This window comes from Hermetia illucens, chromosome 5 (genome assembly GCF_905115235.1).
Source record: "Hermetia illucens chromosome 5, iHerIll2.2.curated.20191125, whole genome shotgun sequence".
Classification (NCBI taxonomy): domain Eukaryota; kingdom Metazoa; phylum Arthropoda; class Insecta; order Diptera; family Stratiomyidae; genus Hermetia; species Hermetia illucens.
The window spans coordinates 71,913,305-71,934,898 of record NC_051853.1 but is presented as its reverse complement, the minus strand read 5'-3'; positions in this window follow the sequence as shown (position 1 = coordinate 71,934,898).

Sequence of the window (21,594 nt, the reverse complement as noted above, 5' to 3'; positions counted from 1 at the left end):
CCGACGTCAAATCACGATACAAATCCCATTGCTACCAGTGAGACTAGAATCGCGACCCTCTTTGTGCTCTAACCAGTCAGCTATCCAGAAATGCACAAACCTCCACCATTACCGTTACGGTCGCCAAGATTTTGTTTTCCCATCAAGACAAACCTTAGCATTCAGATCACCCATGACATCCATGGCACAGTGTCATGTTTTCATGCACTGTACAATTATGATGCTCCTTAACCTGGACCAGACTCTTGCCGTCAAAATCCTGCCAGAAGCCGACTTCCAAGTCAAGAGAGAGCAACGTTTCGATTTTCTTTGCTACTGACTCCAAATATGTTTGTCGCGGTACTGATGATAACGTTTGTAAAGTGATTATGAAAGTCAGCCGTCGATGATTTATCTCCAAGGGATCTGATACCTGCAGTTATATAGTATCTACATATTTACTTCTTGCGGGTGTCAAAGAAAATTTTGTGATGGATGGATTCAGTATATACTCGCACCTGATTGTCAAGAGGAATTGTTGTTATTCAAGCCCAGAGCACCATAACAACGAGATGGTGATCAGGTATATATTGGCGGGATCATATCTTCTGACATTCATCAAAGCTTGGATGTGACGTAGTTTGCAGTGAATTTGGATGAAAGTAGTTCCCTCTGGAAAGACCCATGTTTGTTTGGGCAACTGCAAAGTTATAATATATGGTAATATATAGTCGGTCGTCTGCAAGAAACCGATCCAAGCCGTGTTCACTTCTTGCAACGGACTGATTTCAGCCTTACACACAGTTTGTGCATTCACCCTTTTTCTTTGCGGGATCCATCATTCTGTCCAATCCTGTCGGAGGATCCTTTCGTGGCTTCATGACAGACAGTTTTTCCGAGTCGAGCCATCACGTATACACCAAGTTGGTACAGTTTTTCTTTTTTCAAGGCACAGAAGACTCGCTTTCATAATTTTCCATGAGTAGTTTTCATTAAGAAAGAAACCTCAGCAATCACCACGTGAGTGTGGAGATAGGATTTGGAAGCAGAACGGTTTGTGTCGGTTCAACAGGCATTTCATAAATTGTGTGCTTCATAGTGGGTTATAATGTATGCTTCCGTACTGATCTTTGACAGCTTGAATCCTCGACGCAGGAGTTGCGTTCTGGGAAAATCATCAAAACGACGCAACAAAGCACAAAATACCGTGATGAAGTACCAGAGGAATATGAATGCTATCAGACAAGATTGCGTTTCGTGAATGATACCATTCTTTCATCTGATCGGTCCTATGGGCATTTCCGCCTGCTTTGGTAGCTGCCTGGCTATTTTGTCTCAAATCTGCAAAGGTGGATACTTGAACAGCAACTTGAAGTTTAGCTCTCCAATAATGTTTTAAATCTGGTAATATATTGATAGCATTAAATAGACAGTAGCAGACAAAGTTACTGGAAATCAGCAAGCGCGCTTTCATTTGGATTCTTCAGTGTTGTACAAACCTTGGTGTCTCTTATATACAATATGATGCGTTGGAGGCACAGTTACTGAAATGAATACGAGAGACAATAAAAAAATACCGACTTGATCGCGGGCATGAGCTGGAATGCTCGAAACCTGTGTACCAAAATCGAAAAGAGAAGATCCACGACGAATTGCATTTTCATCCCCTTCTTCTTTTATCTGGGATGTTTATGCCTACATCGCGCGCAAAGCTCCTCGGAGCTCGAGCGTGGAGTTGCGTTGTACAACTCGGGTGCCGTACTCCTTAGTTGCGGCAGAGGTGTTAGATAGGCCTCGCATCCACTGGTATGAATGCTGAGCCTGCACTCAGTATAAACCAGGACCGCTGTGCTTGCATGGCGGGGCTCTGATTGTAGTCCCAAAATCAATCCGTGTCCGAAGAGGACCGTGGGATTATGCCTTCACGGCAGATACTCACGTTAAACCCCCAGGACTCTCATCTCGGATGTTGAAAAGGTGGTCCCTTCTATCTCAGCATTTTTGTGCCACAATACATATATATGAAGAAACGTTACCTGAGGAATGAAAGTCACGGTGGACTAGTAGGAGTAGTTGGGAGGTCCTAAAATTAATGAACTTATTTCATCTGCGAATTCAAACGTAAAAAGACATTATAAATTGTGTATGAACAAAAACAATCAAATAAGCCGGAGTATCGGAAGCCGGGCGCTTCAGGTATAAAGGTTTTATGTTCATCTTATGTAAGAAACTTCTACGCACATTTTTCCATCCGTATATAGCTACAAATCCAACATATTCCTTCATGTTTGTCCAAACTACAAGATATGCGTACATATTACAGACATAGATATTATTCTCACCCTAAACAAACAAACTGCCTATTACAGAATACTGTACATACTGTGAAGATATAAATTGATCGTATTTATATTTCCGATTTACTTCATGCACTAAAGTATACGTGTGTACATATATAGTACGTATATTGAATACCACTGGTTTAATGTACAAATATATCTACCTGGATTAACTACCCGCAAACTTCATTAGTACGCATATATAGTGTACATATCATACACACGTCTGTTTGGAGTAATTGATATTCATCTACAAATGATGGAAAAACTTAAAATAAAATGTTTCTTTGTGACTCCCCATTCCTATGACCTCACTTTGTTGACGAATTGTTATGGGATGATGACGTCATGCACGTTGTAGAATGCACGAAATTTACAACAAATGTCAAAGTTTCATCCTCTATAACTTTTTTAATAATAGTTGAATTTTCTTCAAGCAAATTGCGCCTTATGTAGTCCTTCATACAAATGCAAAATTTTGTAGTTCTAGCATGAACTCTGGGTAAATTGCTAAAATATGCTAATATGCTATTATTAACTTTATTTATGCAGATATCAGAACCGCATATATTTTGAGGCCTAGATTTCGTTTAGATAGATTACTGTGATTTTTTTTCTGATTTTTCAGTTGGATAGGTTCTGAGAACGAGACCTGTTACACTTTTGGGTGGTCATATTTTGAGCCCTCACTCCCCTATCTCGCTCGCTAGAGCCGAAGAGGAAAGGCTCATCAGAAAGTGCGCAGCAGTGGTGAAACGTGTGCGGTCAGCAACGTTCCTTTAGAGGAACGTCAGCAAAGGCGTCAGAAACGGGCTGATGGAATTGGAGGAACTACTGGACCGCATTTCCTTTTATAGACGAACGTGGAGAGCAGCGGAAGACGATTGTAGAGCAGAAACAGTCGCACTCCCCGCTGAGAATGCTGCTTGCGTCAAACGGACCGCAGATAGCCCTCTGCAAAGTGAACTGGGGAAAAAGCGGAAAGAGGACGACGTGCCTGAAGGAGATTTTATTGAAGTAGTCTCCAAGGCCCAAAAAAAGAAGGCGAAAAAGGAGAAAAAGAAACAACGGACTCCGTCGCCAGAGACACGTCTGTCTAAATACAAGGAGGCTGCCAACTAAAAGCCAGTAACGGAAAGAACGAGGAAACGAAGAAGGACTAGACCGTCGGCTCTGCTCATTAAGCCGACGGAAGGCAACACATTTGCGGAAGTCCTTAGTGAAATCCGCTACAGGATGAAACCCGAGGAGAACGGAGCAGAGGTGTCTTCGATACGGAAAACGAGGAGCGGTGGAGTTCTCGTCGAACTGGGCCCAAAGAAGACCAACAAGAGCACGTTCTGCGAAGCGGTCAAGGGGCTATTGGGGGAGAAGGCTCTTGTTTCCAGCCTAGAACCCATGTGCTCTCTAGAAATACGGGATCTTGACTGCCTCACAGAAAAGGTCGAAGTAGAGGAGGCGCTAAAGCGTGAATGTCCAGAGGTAACCAATGCCCGGGTAGGTATTACCTCTGTAAATGCTCGAGGCCAAAAACTCGCCGTGGTGGAAGTCCCCGAGCAATATGCGAGGAAACTCCTTAACAGCGGGAGAATCAAAATCGGATGGGTAGTATGCAGGGTACGAATGCGGATAGTCCCCACCAAGTGCTACAGGTGTCTTGACTATGGACACACGTCAGCAGCTTGCAAGGGTCCGGACAGGAGGACAGCATACCGGAGATGCCGCCAAGTGGGTCATCAAGCGAAGAGTTGCAAGGAAAGCGAGAGTTGTGTTTTCTGTAGGAATCGTGGCGCGTCTGGTGAAAGCGTCGCACACACTGCGAGCTAGGGACGGTGTCCGATCTTCAGGGCAGAATTGGAGAGGGCTAGAGCGCGAACGCCATGATCTGCATTTTGCAAATTAACATGCACCGGAGTGCAACCGCTTACCAGTTGCTAGTGCAGTAGTAAATGCTGATCTAGTGCTGATTAGCGAGCAATACCGACCGGTGTTTAGGGATAACGTTTTTTTAGCGTTTACCTGACGCCGAATGAGACGATGCCGGACTTTCAACGCCGGCTTGATGCTCTGGAGGACGCAGTTTCGAGCACGGAGGGACGAATCCTGGTTGGCGGTGACTTTAATACCAGGGCTCTTGAATGGGGCTTGCCTCAGTCAGACTCCAGGGGGAAATGGATTCTGGAAATGGCGGCGAGAACCGGGCTCGTAGTTTTAAACATCGGATCCACGCCAACGTCTCGGCGCCTAGGTTGTGAGGGAAGCATTCCTGACATCACTTTTGCGTCGGAATCTCTGGCATCATCGGTGGACGGGTGGCGAGTCCTAGAAGACTTCTCGGCAAGTGATCATCAGTACATTGCGTTCGAAGTGTTTGACGCTACTAGCCGGCGAGCACCAACACGACGTTGCCCCTGCGTGTGGAATGTCGCGAGGATGAACATCGGAAAGTTCGTCGAAGCTGTTGGAGCAGGTAGGGCCGCAGTGTCGCAGCTGACACCGTCGTAAATTCAGTGATGAATCTGATAACGACGGCGTGTGAGGCTTCCATGCCCCGGAGAGGCCCCAGGCGCGACAAGCCTTCTATGTACTGGTGTACGGCAGAAATTGCCGACCTACGGAAGGAGTGGCATAAGCTCCGCCGTTTGGCACAACGTTTCTACGCCAACGAGGAGGCATGTGCCATAAAGGCACAATATAGATCAGCAGAAAGGAGACTCCGCAGCGCTATAAATAAAAACAAAGCTCGCGGCTGGCAAAATCTTGTTAATGAGGTGAATGAGGACCCGTGGGGACTTGGTTAGAAGCTTGTCACTCGGAAAATCAGGGCTCTGCGGAAGCCCTGCATACTGAGCACCGACCAGATGGACCGCATTGTGCGGGCATTGTTCCCCAGACACCCTGTACGGGTTGATGTAAATAGCGCGGAAAGCGTCGTGGATTGTCCCCTTTTCACAATGAGAGAGCTCGAAGAAGCGGTTCTCACTATGAAAAACAGGAAGGCGCCAGGTCCTGATGGCATCCCGGCGGAAGTTTACAAACTGGTGTTCCGCCAACGGCCAGAATTGCTGCTTGAAGTGTTCAACGCGTGCTTGAAGGAGGGCATTTTTCCTTGTCGCTGGAAAGTGGCCAGACTCGCGTTGATCAGTAAGGGTAAAGGAGACCCGGAGCTCCCATCTGCATACCGACCACTGTGTGTGCTTGACACGGCCGGAAAAGTGCTCGAGAAGCTCATCAGGGGTAGACTCGCTGAAGCGATCCGTACTGCCAGGGACTTATCCGCAACGCAGTTCGGGTTTAGAACAGGGAAATCTACAGTGGATGCTGTTATGGAGGTCGTAAATTCGTTTAATCGAGCCGGGGCACACAGCCGCCGATCTCGACGGATAGTGCTCCTCATAACACTTGATGTCAGAAGCCTTCAATTTCGTAAGATGAACAGATATGCTAGGCACACTAGAGAACTCCTTTCACGTGCCAATCTATCTCTTGCGGATATTGAAGGATTATCTGAAAGACCGCTCCCTGTTCTATGAGACGCTAGAGGGCCAGAGGAGGATGGAAATCGCGTCGGGAGTAGCACAGGGATCCATCCTAGGGCCAGACCTCTGGAACGCTTCCTACGATAGTCTGCTGAGACTCGATATGCCCGAAGAGTCGCGCCTAGTCGGTTATGCAGACGACGTTGCGGCACTTGTTGCCGGACACACTGTTGAACAGGCGCAAAGCAGACTTGGCATATTGATGCGACGGGTAAGCGGATGGATGACTGCTCACGGTTTCAACCTTGCGCTGGAAAAAACCGAAGTAGTCATCCTGACCAGAAGGAGAATCCCGACCTTGCGTCCCATATCGATCGGCGAGTTGACTATAGAGTCAAAACCAGCGATTAAATACCTTGGTTTAATGCTCGACTCGAAGATGAGCTTCTTCGAACAAATTAAAGCAGCAGCGGACAGGGCTGCAGCTGGAGTCACGGCCTTGAGTCGTCTAATGGCGAATGTCGGCGGCCCTATATCAACTAGGAGACGTCTCCTCATGGGAGCAACGCAGTCCGTTCTTCTCTATGGTGCGGAGGTATGGGCTAATGCCCTTAACAAGGAGGTGCATCGCAAACGCCTCGCTCAAGTGCAGAGGCGGGGAACTTTGCGAGTGGCGTCTGCTTATCGCCCCGTCTCCGAACCGGCTGTGATGGTGATTGCCAAGGAGCGCAAAGGTATCAATGGCCGTAAGGGCGAAAACTTAAGAGAAGTGGTTGCCCGTGAAGAACGTCAACGCACCCTTAGCGAGTGGCAACTTGCTTGGCAAAATAAGCCAAGGGGCAAGTAGACTGCGCGGCTCATCGACAAATTAGACCCATGGTTGCACAGAAAGCACGGTGAGATTGATTACTTCCTTACCCAACTTCTAAGTGGGCATGGAGGTTTTCAGTCTTACCTGCACATAGAGTGGCGGATGACGCTGAACACACCTTTTTCTCTTGCGAGAGGTGGGACGGCCTCCGCCAGCAGCTTTATGCAGACACAGGGGAGCTCTCTCCAGACAACATCGTGCGAGAGATGCTGAAGAGTGCTGGCAGCTGGAATCGTATTGCGCATTATGTTCGGGCTCTTCTTACTACGAAGAAGATTGAACTCGACCGGCAGAGGGATCGGACGGTAAGGGGTTCCCTGAACTAACAACAACTCCCTTCCTCCCCTCCCCTCCTGTTGGTGGAAGGAATTCCCTGACTTGAAGGCTCCCAAAGCCGGTAGAGCGGGAGGGCTAGCCCGAAGTAATGTGTGAAACGGTTCCAGGCTAGTTCTCTGATGACAGGGAGGTGTTTAGTTGGTAGTCCGCCAGCATGCTGTTGCGGGAGTCCAATACTCTGTGCATAAACGCATTCACCTACCCTACTCCCAAAAAAAAAACTCCCCTATCTTTCACCCGATATCAAATATGGAACCAGTTTTGAAAAGTACTAATTAAGCCCTTTCGTTTGATAAACCACATGATTACAATCTGTGAAAAAAAAATTGCACCCTCCATGTATGGGAAGCCGCCCTTAAACTTAAGACGCTCTCACAAATTTTCGTGACAATTTCGTGAATCGATTCTAATAAGGTTTCGTTTCACACAAAACCTTAAAAAGGATACTTTAATATTTTTTCTCGATGGAATAATAATAGAGACAAATACTTAGGAATTCTGCAGAGAAACCATGCGTGAGATGGTGATATAAAGGATGCTCTGTTGCTCTGCGACGTGAGAAGCTGGTGCTGAAATCACTTCTACCGGGAAAAAATAAAATAAGTGCACTGAATGACCCCGCTGCAGGGTAGTGTAGCACATTGCGGGCTTAATTTGAAAGATCGATCTTTCAATCCTCTGAGTGAGGTGAAGTCTGGCCAAGAGCGGAATGAAAGTTGAAGTTAATTAACAGCAAACACATGAATTGCCTCTGGCAGCCGTTTGTTGTTTTGCATTTGTCGAACAGATGGCTGTGTACTGAGAAGCTCTTTACTGAAACGGAGTGATTCATGTGTGCTATTCATTAAGCCGTGGTTGCCATCGAGCTTATAAACGGCTCATAATGAAAGAGCGGGTGGAGAATGACTAGTGCATATTGTGTGGTTCAGCGTTAGAGACGTTGGACAATCTTTTCCTGGCTGCACTGTAATGGCACCGGTGCAATACACAAACAAGCATAACACAGTATGTCAGGTGATTCACCAAAACCTTCCATGAAAGGATGGGCTGATCACGGGAACATGTCCGGTTTACTGCTATGAGCCGCAGGCATTACTTGACAGCTATGTTTACAGTATGCATTGGAACCCACAAGTTCTAACAGATCGCCATACACCACACAACAAACCTGACGTGCTGGTAGTTGACGTGTCGCTCAGCGTTTATTATTGATGTTGCTTCCCCATTAGGTAAAATCCAGATTTTCATAAATATAATTAGTAATACATACATAATAAAATGAACACAGTAAGGTAAAAAGGAATTGTCAAGTAGATAACCAGAAACCCATTGACTTCGAAACTTTCTTGCTATTTAAAAGTAACGCGGTAACGATCTTTGGCTGTGGTACGACAACGGCATCAAAAACTTCAAAACGCTTCCTCTAAATTAAACTTGAGTTACAACGTTACAAGCTAGGAGAAGCTGCAATTGTGATGGGTGATACGGTGGTCTCTAGAAATACCCTGTTCGGATATATGATGGAAAAAAAGGTGAGTAGATTTTGGATTCCTGCAGCTTTCGCCGCCTCGTCATTGGTGGATAATTTCAACATTCGCTTCTAATATGAGCCTACGAATGGCGGTCTATTAAGAAAAAATTCTCAAACTAGAAGCACGAGGAATCAATAATAAAAATTCCCAAAGATGGTTTTTTATGTAGGCAATTCCGGCTATCGGGAATTTTAAGAAAGTGCGAAAGCTACCCAACCTGGAAATTGTCCATGCAGGTACACCTAAAACTCAAAGGTATGTCAGTTAATAAAATGATCAGCAATCGACACTGGGTGATATTCACTCAGGGAAACAATCACATCACAAACAACAAACGAGCGTGAAACACACGAATTTTGATAGAAGACATAGCACGCGTAGCTTGTTAATCATACCATATTTCTCCAAGACTTCCCGAGACGCCCGCATCCCCCCCCCCCCCTACCGACCTGTGTCGGTGTGTGCTTCTAGAGCAATCCACTCGTTGGCCATTTTGGAAGAGTGAGAAATATGGAATTTTCGTCTTCCTTAATATGTTACTTATCAATTGTGGGGGGCGGCGGTGTATCGACCAAGCTTTTTGTAACAAATGATATCAGACCAGCCTACGCCTATGAATGTTGCAGACATGTTCATGTAGGCTTGGAGCTTTTGAGTAATAATGGTGGTCACTTCTCACGTGGTTTTTGTAAAGCACGCTGCAGGTACACTCCCTGTTCATGTTATCAAAAGCCTTCTTGAAATCGATGAAAAGCAGGTGAACTGTTCCAAAACAATCCGTAGGGTGTTGACGTCATCAATGGAGAAGGATCCAGGGGAAACCAGCCGGCTTCGAAGTGTTTCTTGATGCGTTCCAGATTTATTTTAGTTATTTCTTCTGCAACGGCAAGGAGCACGTAGATACCCCACAAATTGCCACACTCAAAACGGGTGTTCTCCTTTGGAGTCTTAACGGTCATCTCACATCATATTGTGCAAGCACAGGTTTTTTTTTTAAGGCCAAAGTACGAGTAATCACTTCGAAACATAAGCAGTAGGTCTAGGAGTTCCCTTCTAGATGTGTATAACAGGAGACTTATTGACATTAGCCGCAAAAGGGAACGTCATCTGATGGTCACTTGCCTTCGCAAACAACAACCAATCTACCGCTTATATGATCCAGTTGTCGCTGTCCATTTGGAGAGCTTTTGTTGATCGGAAGGCAGATGTTTTGGGTAACTCAGCTGAGAGCTGATGAGCATTCGGACGACGTTAAAAATGCTCTTTTCTGAGGCATCTCAGATAATCAGCCGCACGTTGAAGAGGTGTCACAAGATCCGATTGACTGCAAAGCCATGGAAGCGAACGGGTAAACGGAAGGAATTGAAGCCTTTATTGTAATGTATGTAGTGACAAAAGGAAATTTATTATTGCCCTCATTAGGGTAGTAGGTGTTGCCGCAGATACCAATGATTTCAGAACACGTTTCTGCTCTGGATCGACTTCCACTGATCACATCAATCTCCCTGCGTACCATTTTGGAACAGTTCACGCGGTTCAAATCAGCGCTTCACTAGCTCTTTATCCATTTTTGAAGGATTTATGGAAGTTAAGAAATTTGTCTCCCGAATTTATAACGGCATGAAAGTAAATCTTAATTTTAAGTATCTATACATATATTTCATTAGAATACTTAATCAAGATCCAATAAACAAGTAACGAGAAACGAAGTCCTCCTCTCTAAAGTGCGGATGTTGTAATGATTTAAAATTGATTCACTGAAATCAAAGGAAGCGAAAAAATCCAACAGGACTGAACACTCTCCCCCGGACAAGGCTCCATACAATAAAATATGAGACAAAAATAAAAATGCTTCAGGACAAAATGAACACGACCTGATCTTGGTTGTGGGCAAGTATGTACGTGACTTCACAATTGAAGTAACTTGGTCCATTGTCTTTTCATATGGAAATCTTGTCATTGTTGTTGTCGTCAATGTGCAGCGTTTCATGTGACATTATATTACAAAGGACACGTTTCGGCGGAAGAACACTGGCATGGAGGGGTGTGCGACGGGTGGCGAGAGAAACAATGAAAGTAAAATGTCGAACAATGGCACTGAGGAGCTTCCACAGGACGCTAGAAATAAAATCCTCAAACGGGGGCTGGTAGCGGATATTAAAGATCCTGCGTTATGAAGAAAGGAGGAGGGCATGTTTCGAATATCCAACCGAGTAGAATTTCGGGTAATGTAGTCAACGCCCGTATAAAAATGTATTCCGTTTCTTGTTTCCTGATCCGGGTTTTTGTTGGATGTGAAATTTAACATTTTAATTCCATGAGTTCGACTGAATTGTAATTGAATATTTTCAATAAAGATTCATTTGAGGTTTATAAACTGAAAATGCGAAATTCCAAGGACTTGGGTTCTTCTTTTTCTTGAATTTTTTGACTTGAAAAGGTTAATTACCAGTCGAACCAGATTCGCTTATGTACCGTCACGCCTTTTGCTAGAAGCTGCATATTTGAATTTATCCCCGCAGGCGAGCCGATTTGTGGTAATGTTCATTATTCACATCCCTCTTGTTACATAAAGATCAGCCAATTATAATTTTATTCGAGAAGACCTCCTGGTGGTCATGTGAGAGGGGAGAATTCAATCGATTACTGATTAGTGGCACGTATCGCGTAAAGCATGCAACCCTAATTGGTAGTAGTTATCATTTAAGGAATAGCATAAGCAGGCCAACAGTAATAATTTCAGCAAAGTAAAATCTTTAAGAACAAAATTTACACTTAAAGTGATTTGAGTTAGTATAACCAAAGATTTCAGGAATGGATTACCGGGATCTCTTCCATTAACGTCGTTAGAGAAGTAGGGTATCGGTGATTTTAAAATCACCCATGGTAAAGACGAGGAAGAATGTACTATAAAGAGCTATTGATTGTAAAATTATTGGTAAATAATGATAACAGCCGTAAATTAAAGGAAAAAGCGGAAAGAAATTTCACGATAGCCCGCGGCATTTAGTTAGGAACGCAATGTATATAATATCACAAAACTTGTATCACCTTAAAAGCCAATATCATATTACCATCATTGAGTGCGATCCAAACATCACCAAACATCCTAGCATCACTTAACATCACAGAGTCGCTGCATTACTCCTAGTAGAGAAATGATTGTGATATTACTCTTGTCATAAGTAACATTTGGAAATTTCCGTTCCGATGTGATATCATAGAGTAATGTACCGTTCGACATATCACATTGTTCATCCTGGCACAAGTGGATGTTTAGTGCTGACTAAAGCTTCTGAATCTGTTAGTTTTCAGTTTTCCTGTTTTCTTGACCGGCCTTGGCCAAGAAAAATGATGTCAGATCTGTCTTTGTATAAAAACTGTTAACTATGATTGTCATATTTATTTTAACTTTATTATAATTTTAAATAAATGGTACAGTAAACGGAGGGATCTCCAATGACATATTTTAGCAAAAGTAAAAAACGAAATTTGCAATGCCGTCCTAACATTATATTTAAGTGAGGCAACGGATGAAACCGAAGGACCAAGCTGCAAACAATTATAGCCGCTGCACGTTCAAGGCACAGGAGAATAAAAATAACACAAAGGCTACGCAAACAGCACCTCGAAAACATTAAAGGGGTCATCCCGTGTGTCGGGTTGGAGAAATCGATTTTTTTTTTGCATGAATTGTATCTATATATAGTGGAGAATATGTGGGCAAAGGGATTTTCCGATATTCCGAGTCCTTCAGAAATTACAGGGTTAAACAGGTAAGGAGTTTGCAGCCGCGGCTAGAGTACTCGATGAGAAAGAGCATCGAATCTTTTTTTACCTGTTAGTTTTTTGCCTGAGCCCTATAAATTTGAACACAGGTATAAATATAAAAAGATGAAAAACCAATCAATTGTCTAAACTTATTTGCTGTTTGGAATAAAAAGAATAATCCAGTCTAGAGTGAGCACTGAAAGCCGTTCAGGTTATACTCAGTTATATTTTGTTGTAAGTATTGTGCTGTTTGTGTGTTCAGTGATTTTTTTAAATGGATCGTACGAAGGGAGATCGCTTTAACGTTCAACGTCATGTTCGCACTAAAAAACGAGTATTTCATGGGAATCGATAGTTATCAGAGAAGAAAAAGGACTTCGCATCAACATCAGCAAAGAAACTTTTAGCAAGCATGAACATGGATGTTCCAATTGCGACAAGTTTTGTATATTGGATTTTGCTGGAGTTTTCTCCGGTATTTCTGCAAATTTCTGCAAATAATAAAATATACGTAGTAGTAAAAAAGGAATACGTAGGACATGTCGAGAAAAGAATGGGAACGCGGCTTAGAAACGCAAAGAAGAATCACAAAGGCATTGGTGGAAAAGGGGCTGGAAAACTTACTGATAAGAATCTCACTACATTTTTTGGGCTGGCTATTCGTCAACACGTAAATTCAATAGAAGGAATGAAGCAAGAAATTTGGGAAACTTTCTTCCATAAATGTTCTACAGACGAAAATCCTCAGCATCAAAATTGTCCAGCAGGCGAGGACAGTTGGTGCAAATGGCGCAAAGTGGAAGCTAAAGGAGAACTGGATAGTTTTCACCACGAGAAGGCACCTTTGACTGAAGAAGTTCAAACAGTCATCAAACCAATCTACGAAGATTTGTCACGAGTTGATCTCGTGAACAGAAATTTAGGAGCAGAGACCCGGAATAACAATGAATCGTTAAATGCATTGATCTGGACTTTCACGCCGAAACACCTTCATTCTGGGGCCAAGGTCGTAGAAATAGCCACTTTTCTGGCTGTAAATATTTTCATTGAAGGATTTAATGGCATTCTCAAAATCCTAGTGACAATGGGATGTCAAGTTGGTCACACATGTCAGGTTTATGTCGACCGCCATAACGAAGCGCGAATTTGGCGGTCCGAACGACGATCGACTGACCTCGCTAAAAGAGTCAGAATTGAAAACAGAGAACAACAATCGGCCTTACAAGACTTTTTTGAAGAAACGGAGTGTGCTCTCTATGGACCAGGTATAGCAGATCAATGGTGAGGTAAAATTTTACTGCTGATAATCACATTTAAATTTTCAAATGCGTTTTTCTCGAAACTGCATCTTGAAAATCAGCTGCCACCGTAGCTCAAAATCTATCCAACCAAATTCTTTGAAATTTTCACGGCTTCATTAGTACATATTTCTACGGTCCGCAAACTAGGATAATTGCAATCGGACGGATAGTTTTTTTTTTATTCATAAAAAAACCGTAAAAAAGCACCAAAATCCAAAAAATTAAGTTTAAAAGCCCACCAAAAATTTACCTTTTAATATTTTCTAATTATTATAGTTTGCAGACCGTGGAATATTGTCCACATTAAAATGCCGTTTAGTTTTTTTTCCTCAAATGAACACAGCGCCCTTCAGCGTGGCAGCAGAAAAACACCTTTTTTGGAGATGGGTACATAAATTAACACGTATTCCAAAAATTAGCTACGATATCAAGCTAAAAAATTTATCAGATATACTAGAGATATCAATAAACATATGGTGAAAAAATCACGCTTCTATCTTTATCCAGTCCTTCAAAATAATTTTTCAAAAAAAGGCAAAAGAAACGGCCTTCACACGGGATGACCCACTTAAGGGGTCGAACATAATAACACGATTCATCGGACCATTACAAAGCTTGAACAGGATGCAAGCATCTAACAAAATTCTTCGGTTTTGTAGAGATGGCATATTAAGGAAAACTAAGTGATCGGGATAAGATGAGTAGGGAAGGTTCTATTTGAAAAAGAGAGAACTAGTAAACTTTGAACTGACTCTATCGTATGGCAACCATAATTGTAGAGGGAGCATATCACGGAGGAATACTCGAGAATATTGCAGACAATAGAATTGACAATTCGGAAACCGGAAGGAGTAAGAAGTGTACATATGTACGTTAAATTTAAGTTATTCCATTCAATCTGATGCTGACATTTTATCTCTTAAGTAGTTTGACGTAAACGTGGCGATTCCTACCTACTATAACTTTATTAATAATAGTAGAATCTAAACCATGCTTTCCAAGACGATACCTCTTATTAAAATCTATATTACCACAAAATTATTCGGATCTAAGATGAATCTAAGGCAGGTTAGAATTAAAATTCAAAATATACTTATATGCTATTATTAATTTTATTTGAGCAGATATCGTAACGGAGAGTATTTTGGGGCCTAAACGTCAAATGGACGGGCCAAAATAATTTTTCCCACGTTTTTCGGTTGAGTAGTTTCTGAGAACGAGTACTTCAAATAATTCCCTTTTCCGCACTCTTCCCCTTTGCAACTAATGTCAAAACTAATACATGTTTCGGAAAGTAGTAATCGAAACTTTTCACTTGATACCCCACATAGCTAAATTTGGTGAAAAAAATGAACTCCCCTTTTAGATGTATGGAGAACGTACAGCAATGTAATTCACGGCAACCGTTTGTAAGAAAAGTGCGTGTGACAGAAAGACAGACAGACTTACTAGACTAAGCGCTCTCCGAACATGCTGCGCCTACCGATCCCAGTGGATATTTCAGCTATGCCAGCCGCTTGTATGAAAAGCAGGAAGCGAGCCGAAGGAAACAAAGTAAGCAAATGAAGTCATTGGCAACACGGCAAACAGCGTGGGACCAGGCAAAGAATAGTCAATAAGCATACAGGCAGAAAAGGAATGGAGTGAAGGAGTAGAAGAATAAATCGAAGAAAAATTATCTTGGAGACGCTCAAATGCAAATTGAAGAGAATTGGCAGTAAAGTCGACGAATTTAATAGTAGCGACGGAAGGAGTGGAGGTGCATGTGAGTAGGTTTCCGACGTTCAAGTAAGCCTTTAATCCTTGATAAATACTGTGAGTGCGCTTTCTTTTTAAAAGCTATAGTGGACGAACTTGGGGCTCCAAAGTTGACCCGACTTTCGGCACTACCTGATCGGCGGGATCGCAACCGAGACTGGTGCTTCACACACAGGGTATCACGGATATCAGCAATAAACCGAACAGGGTATTTTCGCACAGAGCAACTTGAGAAAAGAACATAGCAAAGAAGAAGTTTTTCAGTCAATTGCAGAATGAAAATCACTCAAGGCGACAAAATGCCTAGCATGGGATTGAGTTTGGGCGCTCTGCTACACGGTTGAAAAGCAGAACTATCAACTGGGAACTCAAATTTAAGGGGCGAATGATGGACATCGATTTTGAAATAAACCGAGCCACTAGAAAACAAGAAAACGATTGTGAGGACTATTGGCAAAGACCAGATCAATTGTATTGATTGTGCTAAACATTGGATTAGGTAGCGGAGCAGAAGTTCATAAAGGCTTCAAGAGATAAGTATGATCTAGTAATATATTTAAGGGAAAAAAATGAAAGATTAAAGTTCCCACCAAGAATGAACAGTACGTCCGGATATTTAAATAACAAAACATCCGACAGTATACTGAGAAGCTCTTTGATAAGGCAAGTTGGGCATGAGCATGGAAAGTAAGAGTACGTACAGGCTTTTATGAGTGGAAGGCAATTCGGTATAGGGAGCTAACAGGAACGACCAGAATACGATATTTAACGGCGAGAAGGACCACAACTCCTGGAGAAATCTGTGGCCATCGAACAGCTCTCCATTGAGTATACGTTATTAGGTTCAAGCTACGTCTAAGTTACACAGATGACATCATGCATGCCGAAGCCGCGGATAAATGAAACTCCAGTAGCTTGGTCCTGAGGCCCTTTACATTCTGATAGATGTCCAGTCAGAAAATGAAGAAACTGTAATGCTGATGAGACAGTTATTGACACTTATATTCCCTGTTGGCGCAGGTCTCTTGATTTTGGTATTGTTTGCTGACATTTTTTTTCGTTTCCTGTGCTAGTCCTTTGACTTTAATTCAAAATACTTCGAAGTGTTTAGTATTTCCCTTTCAAAAGAATGATAATTTCCTGTTTTTTGCTTGTCCACATAGCTTAATATAGTATATGGAAATCGTTTACCCTGTTCAATACCTTTTTCATTCATATCTTCTTCGTGCTATCGTACATCTTAAGCTACGAATATGATAGATCATCGTATCATTCTAGTAATAAGTAATATTTGATTATCTCGGCTGCCTAGTATAATAGCTGAGATTGGTGATGTAGCATCACATGTACGGTTAGGGTAATGAAAAGTAATCTTTCTGATATAAATAAGGACTATCACTTTCGTTAAAAAGTAATGTGATATCGCATTGCCTACTTAGATGATATTTGGAGCATTTCAACCCACGAATCTGCCTGTGGCAACAAAAACATTCGGCGGTTCCTTCAGAATGTCACTTTTCACAAAAAGTGATATCACATCACGAGGAATTCTATGAATACCGCAGTTTATGGACGAAACGAAACGAAACGACAAAAGTAACACCCAATCATGTATTTGTTGGCATCTACCTAAATAAAGCAGAAAGAAGAAAGTCATAAAGTTCTCGAATCATCAGTAAACGCTTACAAGCGACGTAAGGCGCACGTCGCACATCGCGAAAAAATGTAAATATTACCGGAAAACAATCTTTATCACAAGCTAAGGTTATTACAAAAGGATGAAGGGGTAAGCTAAAAATAGACTAGAAGCTTAAGCTAGACGAAACTGAAAAAGTGGAAAGAAAAGGCCGACAACTTCCACAAATAAGAGTATACCACTATATTACGCTCAGCAATATCAACTCCTCTCCTATGCAGATACTGTCTAATAACTTATTAAATTCTAAGTAACTTTTCCAGCCAGTATTTTCTGAAGCTCACCTGTGCAATCAATTACAGATGTACTAGATACAGCAAAATACTTTAAACAATTAATGTGGAATTCCCACTGGATCGTGGGAATAAATTAATGATAATGAATAAATGTTTGGCTTTCGAGTTGGATATGAAACTTTTATATACATATATATTTATGTATAGCGAAATATATTCACCAGCTGGAATAGCTTGAGAATTGCTCCAGGCAAAAAACTCTTAGCGTACTGGTTGTTTATTTTTTTAAAGCACATTATCTTCATAAAGAAGTCCCCAGTGAAAATTAAAAACCAAATCGGAATACCGGAAACTCGCGCTTTGGGTATAAATTTTTTGTGTTCATCTTACAATATGTGAGAAACTTCTACGCACATTTTTCCATCCGTATGTAGCTACAAGTCTAACATATTCCTTCATATTTTTCCAAACTACAAGACATACGTTCATATTACAGCCATAGATGTTATCCTCACTTTAAACAAACTGCCTATTTTCAAATACTGTACATATATATGCACGTATATAAATTGATCGTACCCATATTTCCGATTTACTTCGTGCACAAAAGCAAACATATGTACATATATAGTACGTATATTAAATATGACTGGTTTAATATACAAATATATCTGTTTGAATTAGACACTACCCGCAAACTTCATTAGCACCCATATACTATATGCCTACATACACGCATGTCCGTTTGGAGTAATTGATATTCATATACAAATGACTAAAATACTAAAACAAAATAATTCTTCATATGAACTTACTTCATTGTGGTATTGACGAACTGATATGGGATGATGACGTCTTAGACGTAGTAGAATGCACGAAATTCACGAAAAATTATAAAGTTTTATCCCCTATAATTTTCAAACTTCAAACTTCGCCAAATTGTTCACTATGTTATCCGTTACACCCATGCAATGTTGTACTTCTGGGATGGACATAAGGGGGTTCGCGGGTAAATTTGTAAAATGTACTTTATTCGTGCAGATATTGGAACCAAATGTATTTTGAGGCCTAGATTTCATAGATGCATTACTGTGTTTTTTTTTTAGATTTTTCAATTGGATAGGTTCTGAGAGCGAAACCTGTTACACTTTTTGGTGGTCATATTTTGAGCCGTCACTCCCCTATGTTTCACCCGACATCAAATATGGAGCCAGTTTCGAAAAGTACCTTTCATTTGATATCCTACATGGCCACATTTTACGAAAAAAAAATTACACCCTCCATTCACATGTAGCCCCCCTTAAACTTAACACAAAATGGCGCCAATTGCTGCATGTAAAGGGAACAACAGATCACCAATTTTCATGACAATCGGTCTAGTCGTTTCCGAATTAATCGGGTGTGACAGACAGACAGACAGACAGACGGACAATAGGACAGCCGGACGGACAGACATCGAATCGAATCTAATAAGGTTTTGTGTTTACACAAAACCTTAAAAACAAGATTATGTATCCCATTTATGATTGCCACCTTCAAAGAGATCCCCACAAACTCTATGTTTGCGAAATGTGGTCTTAGGGTTTCGTCTGGAGCAGTGGCAACTCATTAAACGTTACTTCACCTGTGCCTTGGGAACAGCATAACCGAAGTTAGTTGCGGATTTCTGTGTGCATAAGCACCTGGTAATCACTTTCGGTTAGCTGCTTTCAGAACAGAGTTGAAGTAATGTCTGATGAATTGCCTCATTTATCCTGAGCCAATCTATTGGTCCTCCTTTTTGATAAATTAACGTTAGAAACGTCTAGCTTGCATTTTAGACAAAATTAATTTTTTATATATGAAGACTTGATCCTGAATATGACATGGTTAATTCCGTAATTTTAACATTTAGACTATGATCATAATGGAGTGAACATGGCGGTGTGTATTAGAGGCAGTGAAGGTGGTCCCGGCTGAGAATGGTACACTCTTTCTATTACTTCGCCTTTTGGACAGAGCATTAACAACACCTAATGCCTTCCCAAACTAACCTTTATGCCCCTTTACCGGAGAGCTGCTGCACATCCACCTCAACAGAATAGCTAGACGTTTTATTTGCTCGAAACTTGGTAAAACAAAAATCGCGCAGATTCTTTCTAAAATTAGACATCTACTTCATATTCTGCGAACTTATTTCAGAAAATACTACAAAACAACTGAAAACTCTTGTTTGGCAAGAACACGAATTTAAATAAAGGAACCATCTCAAGGAAAACATTCCAAAAAAATACCGTAAAAAACGATACAAAATGTGGATTAAATGGGCACACTTCGGTTGCTACTTAGATTTTGATATTTATGAAGAACAAAAGGTACTAACGTTGCGTCCCCAAAGCTAATCGCAATGAGCGCAATGGCGCCAGCGTTGATGTACCCTGCCTAAAAGCCTTCAAAGGCTATATGAATTTCGTTGGCAAATCATCAACCTCAGAGAAACAACCAGAGATGGTGCTACAAATGTAGCACTAAATTATCTCCAATACATTCTGCCTACTGAACTGAATGATTATTTATAATTACAAGGAAACTCCTGTAGTTTTCATCAACGGAAACGAAAGAGTATTGTGGTGGAATTTGGGGGTTACCCGCAAACATGCTGAGTAGATTACCGCTGAAGGCATCCGCCATGCTTGAATTCTGCAGAAGTTACCGAAGAGGATTTTCGACGATCCATAAACGGCTCGAAGAACTGATCTGGATCGGGCGAAGAATTTCTGGTATGAAAAATTTACCAGTATCCATGGTCAGTTAGCACATGGCACAGGCGCAATACCGCTTCTAGCTTACCAAGCCTGTACAAATTCATAACGTTCGTTGTTAGTAGGGCCAATGTGGATCTCGACACCAACAAGGGCTGTCGAGTCGGGTCAAGGGATGGCAAAGAGCAACTCATTATAAACTCCGTAGCTGTAGGACAAGCAACTAGAAGCCAAAGAAACCGACTTAGTTGCTATATCGATTATGCCAAGGTTTTCGACAGCGCCCCGCATACCTGGCTAATCGATGTTCTACATCTGTATCGCATTGATCCGAAACTAATAAAGTTTTTGTCGACAGTCATGGTAGGGTGGCACACCACCTTATCAGTGCACTAATCTGAGGATACCAATGCCTCAGAGCCTATCCGTATAAAACGGGGCATTCGTTAAGCCCATTTTGGTTCTGATGGCACTGAACCCCCTTTCATGGCTACTGAATGATGCTGAAGGACATGGTTTTGCAATAAAATATGACCTACAATACATGCTGATTGCGAGCTGACACACTTGATGTATTTAGGTGAAATCGAGTTGTATGCTGCTAATAACGACCACCTTAGAAATCTGTTGCGAATAGTGGACATGTTTAGACGTCATATTCGGATGAAATTTGGATTAGATTAATGTCGAATCCACGGTGTCACCACGATTTGAATACAGTACATAACATTGGTGACCTCTACATCCACACTATGACCGAGACAGACTTCTACAAGTACCCAGGAATTCTACAATGAACCCATGCTCGACTTGGTGATCTGAGCGATGTTCTGCTGCCCGAATTACTGCGACATGTAAAGCTGGTACTGAAATCACATCTCTTGAGAAAGAATAAAAAAGTGCTATTCTTTCAAGGGTCAAAGGGTAGTATAGGTCCCGGGGCGAAACGTGGATTGGTACCCACGATGGAGCATAAAACCTGGGAAATGCCTGCTGAACCAACACCAACAGCTCTACTACCAAACCCTATCTCCACCTCCACGTGGTGACCGCTGGGAGCTCTTTCTTGACGAAAAGCTGCAGACGGAGAAGGATGAAGGCGAGTCTCCCGCGCCTAAAAACGGGACAAATTGTACCAACTGGTCCTCCAGGTTGGGGGTTGGATAGGGCTGACAACCCTACACGGAAAACAACCTGTTACGAAGCCACAACAGGAGCCTCGGATAGGACGGATGTTAAAACGACGGACCCGGCAACGACAAAGGAGCAACGATTTGCGCATTTTCTCATGGAACGTGCGCTCCCTGTACAGAGATGAAGCTGATAAGCAGCTAGCCGATACCCTGTCCCAATATAGGGCTGATGTAACAGCGTTGCAAGAGATGCGATGGACAGGGACCGGTTTCCTGGAGAAGAGCCACTACACCATATATTATAGCGGCCATCCAGTAAACCATGTGCTCGGAGTAGGTTTCTTAGTCAGCCAAAAAATGAAACCTGCTGTTATCGGCTTTGAAAGTATAAGCGAACGGCTATGCACTCTGCGCTTGCGAGG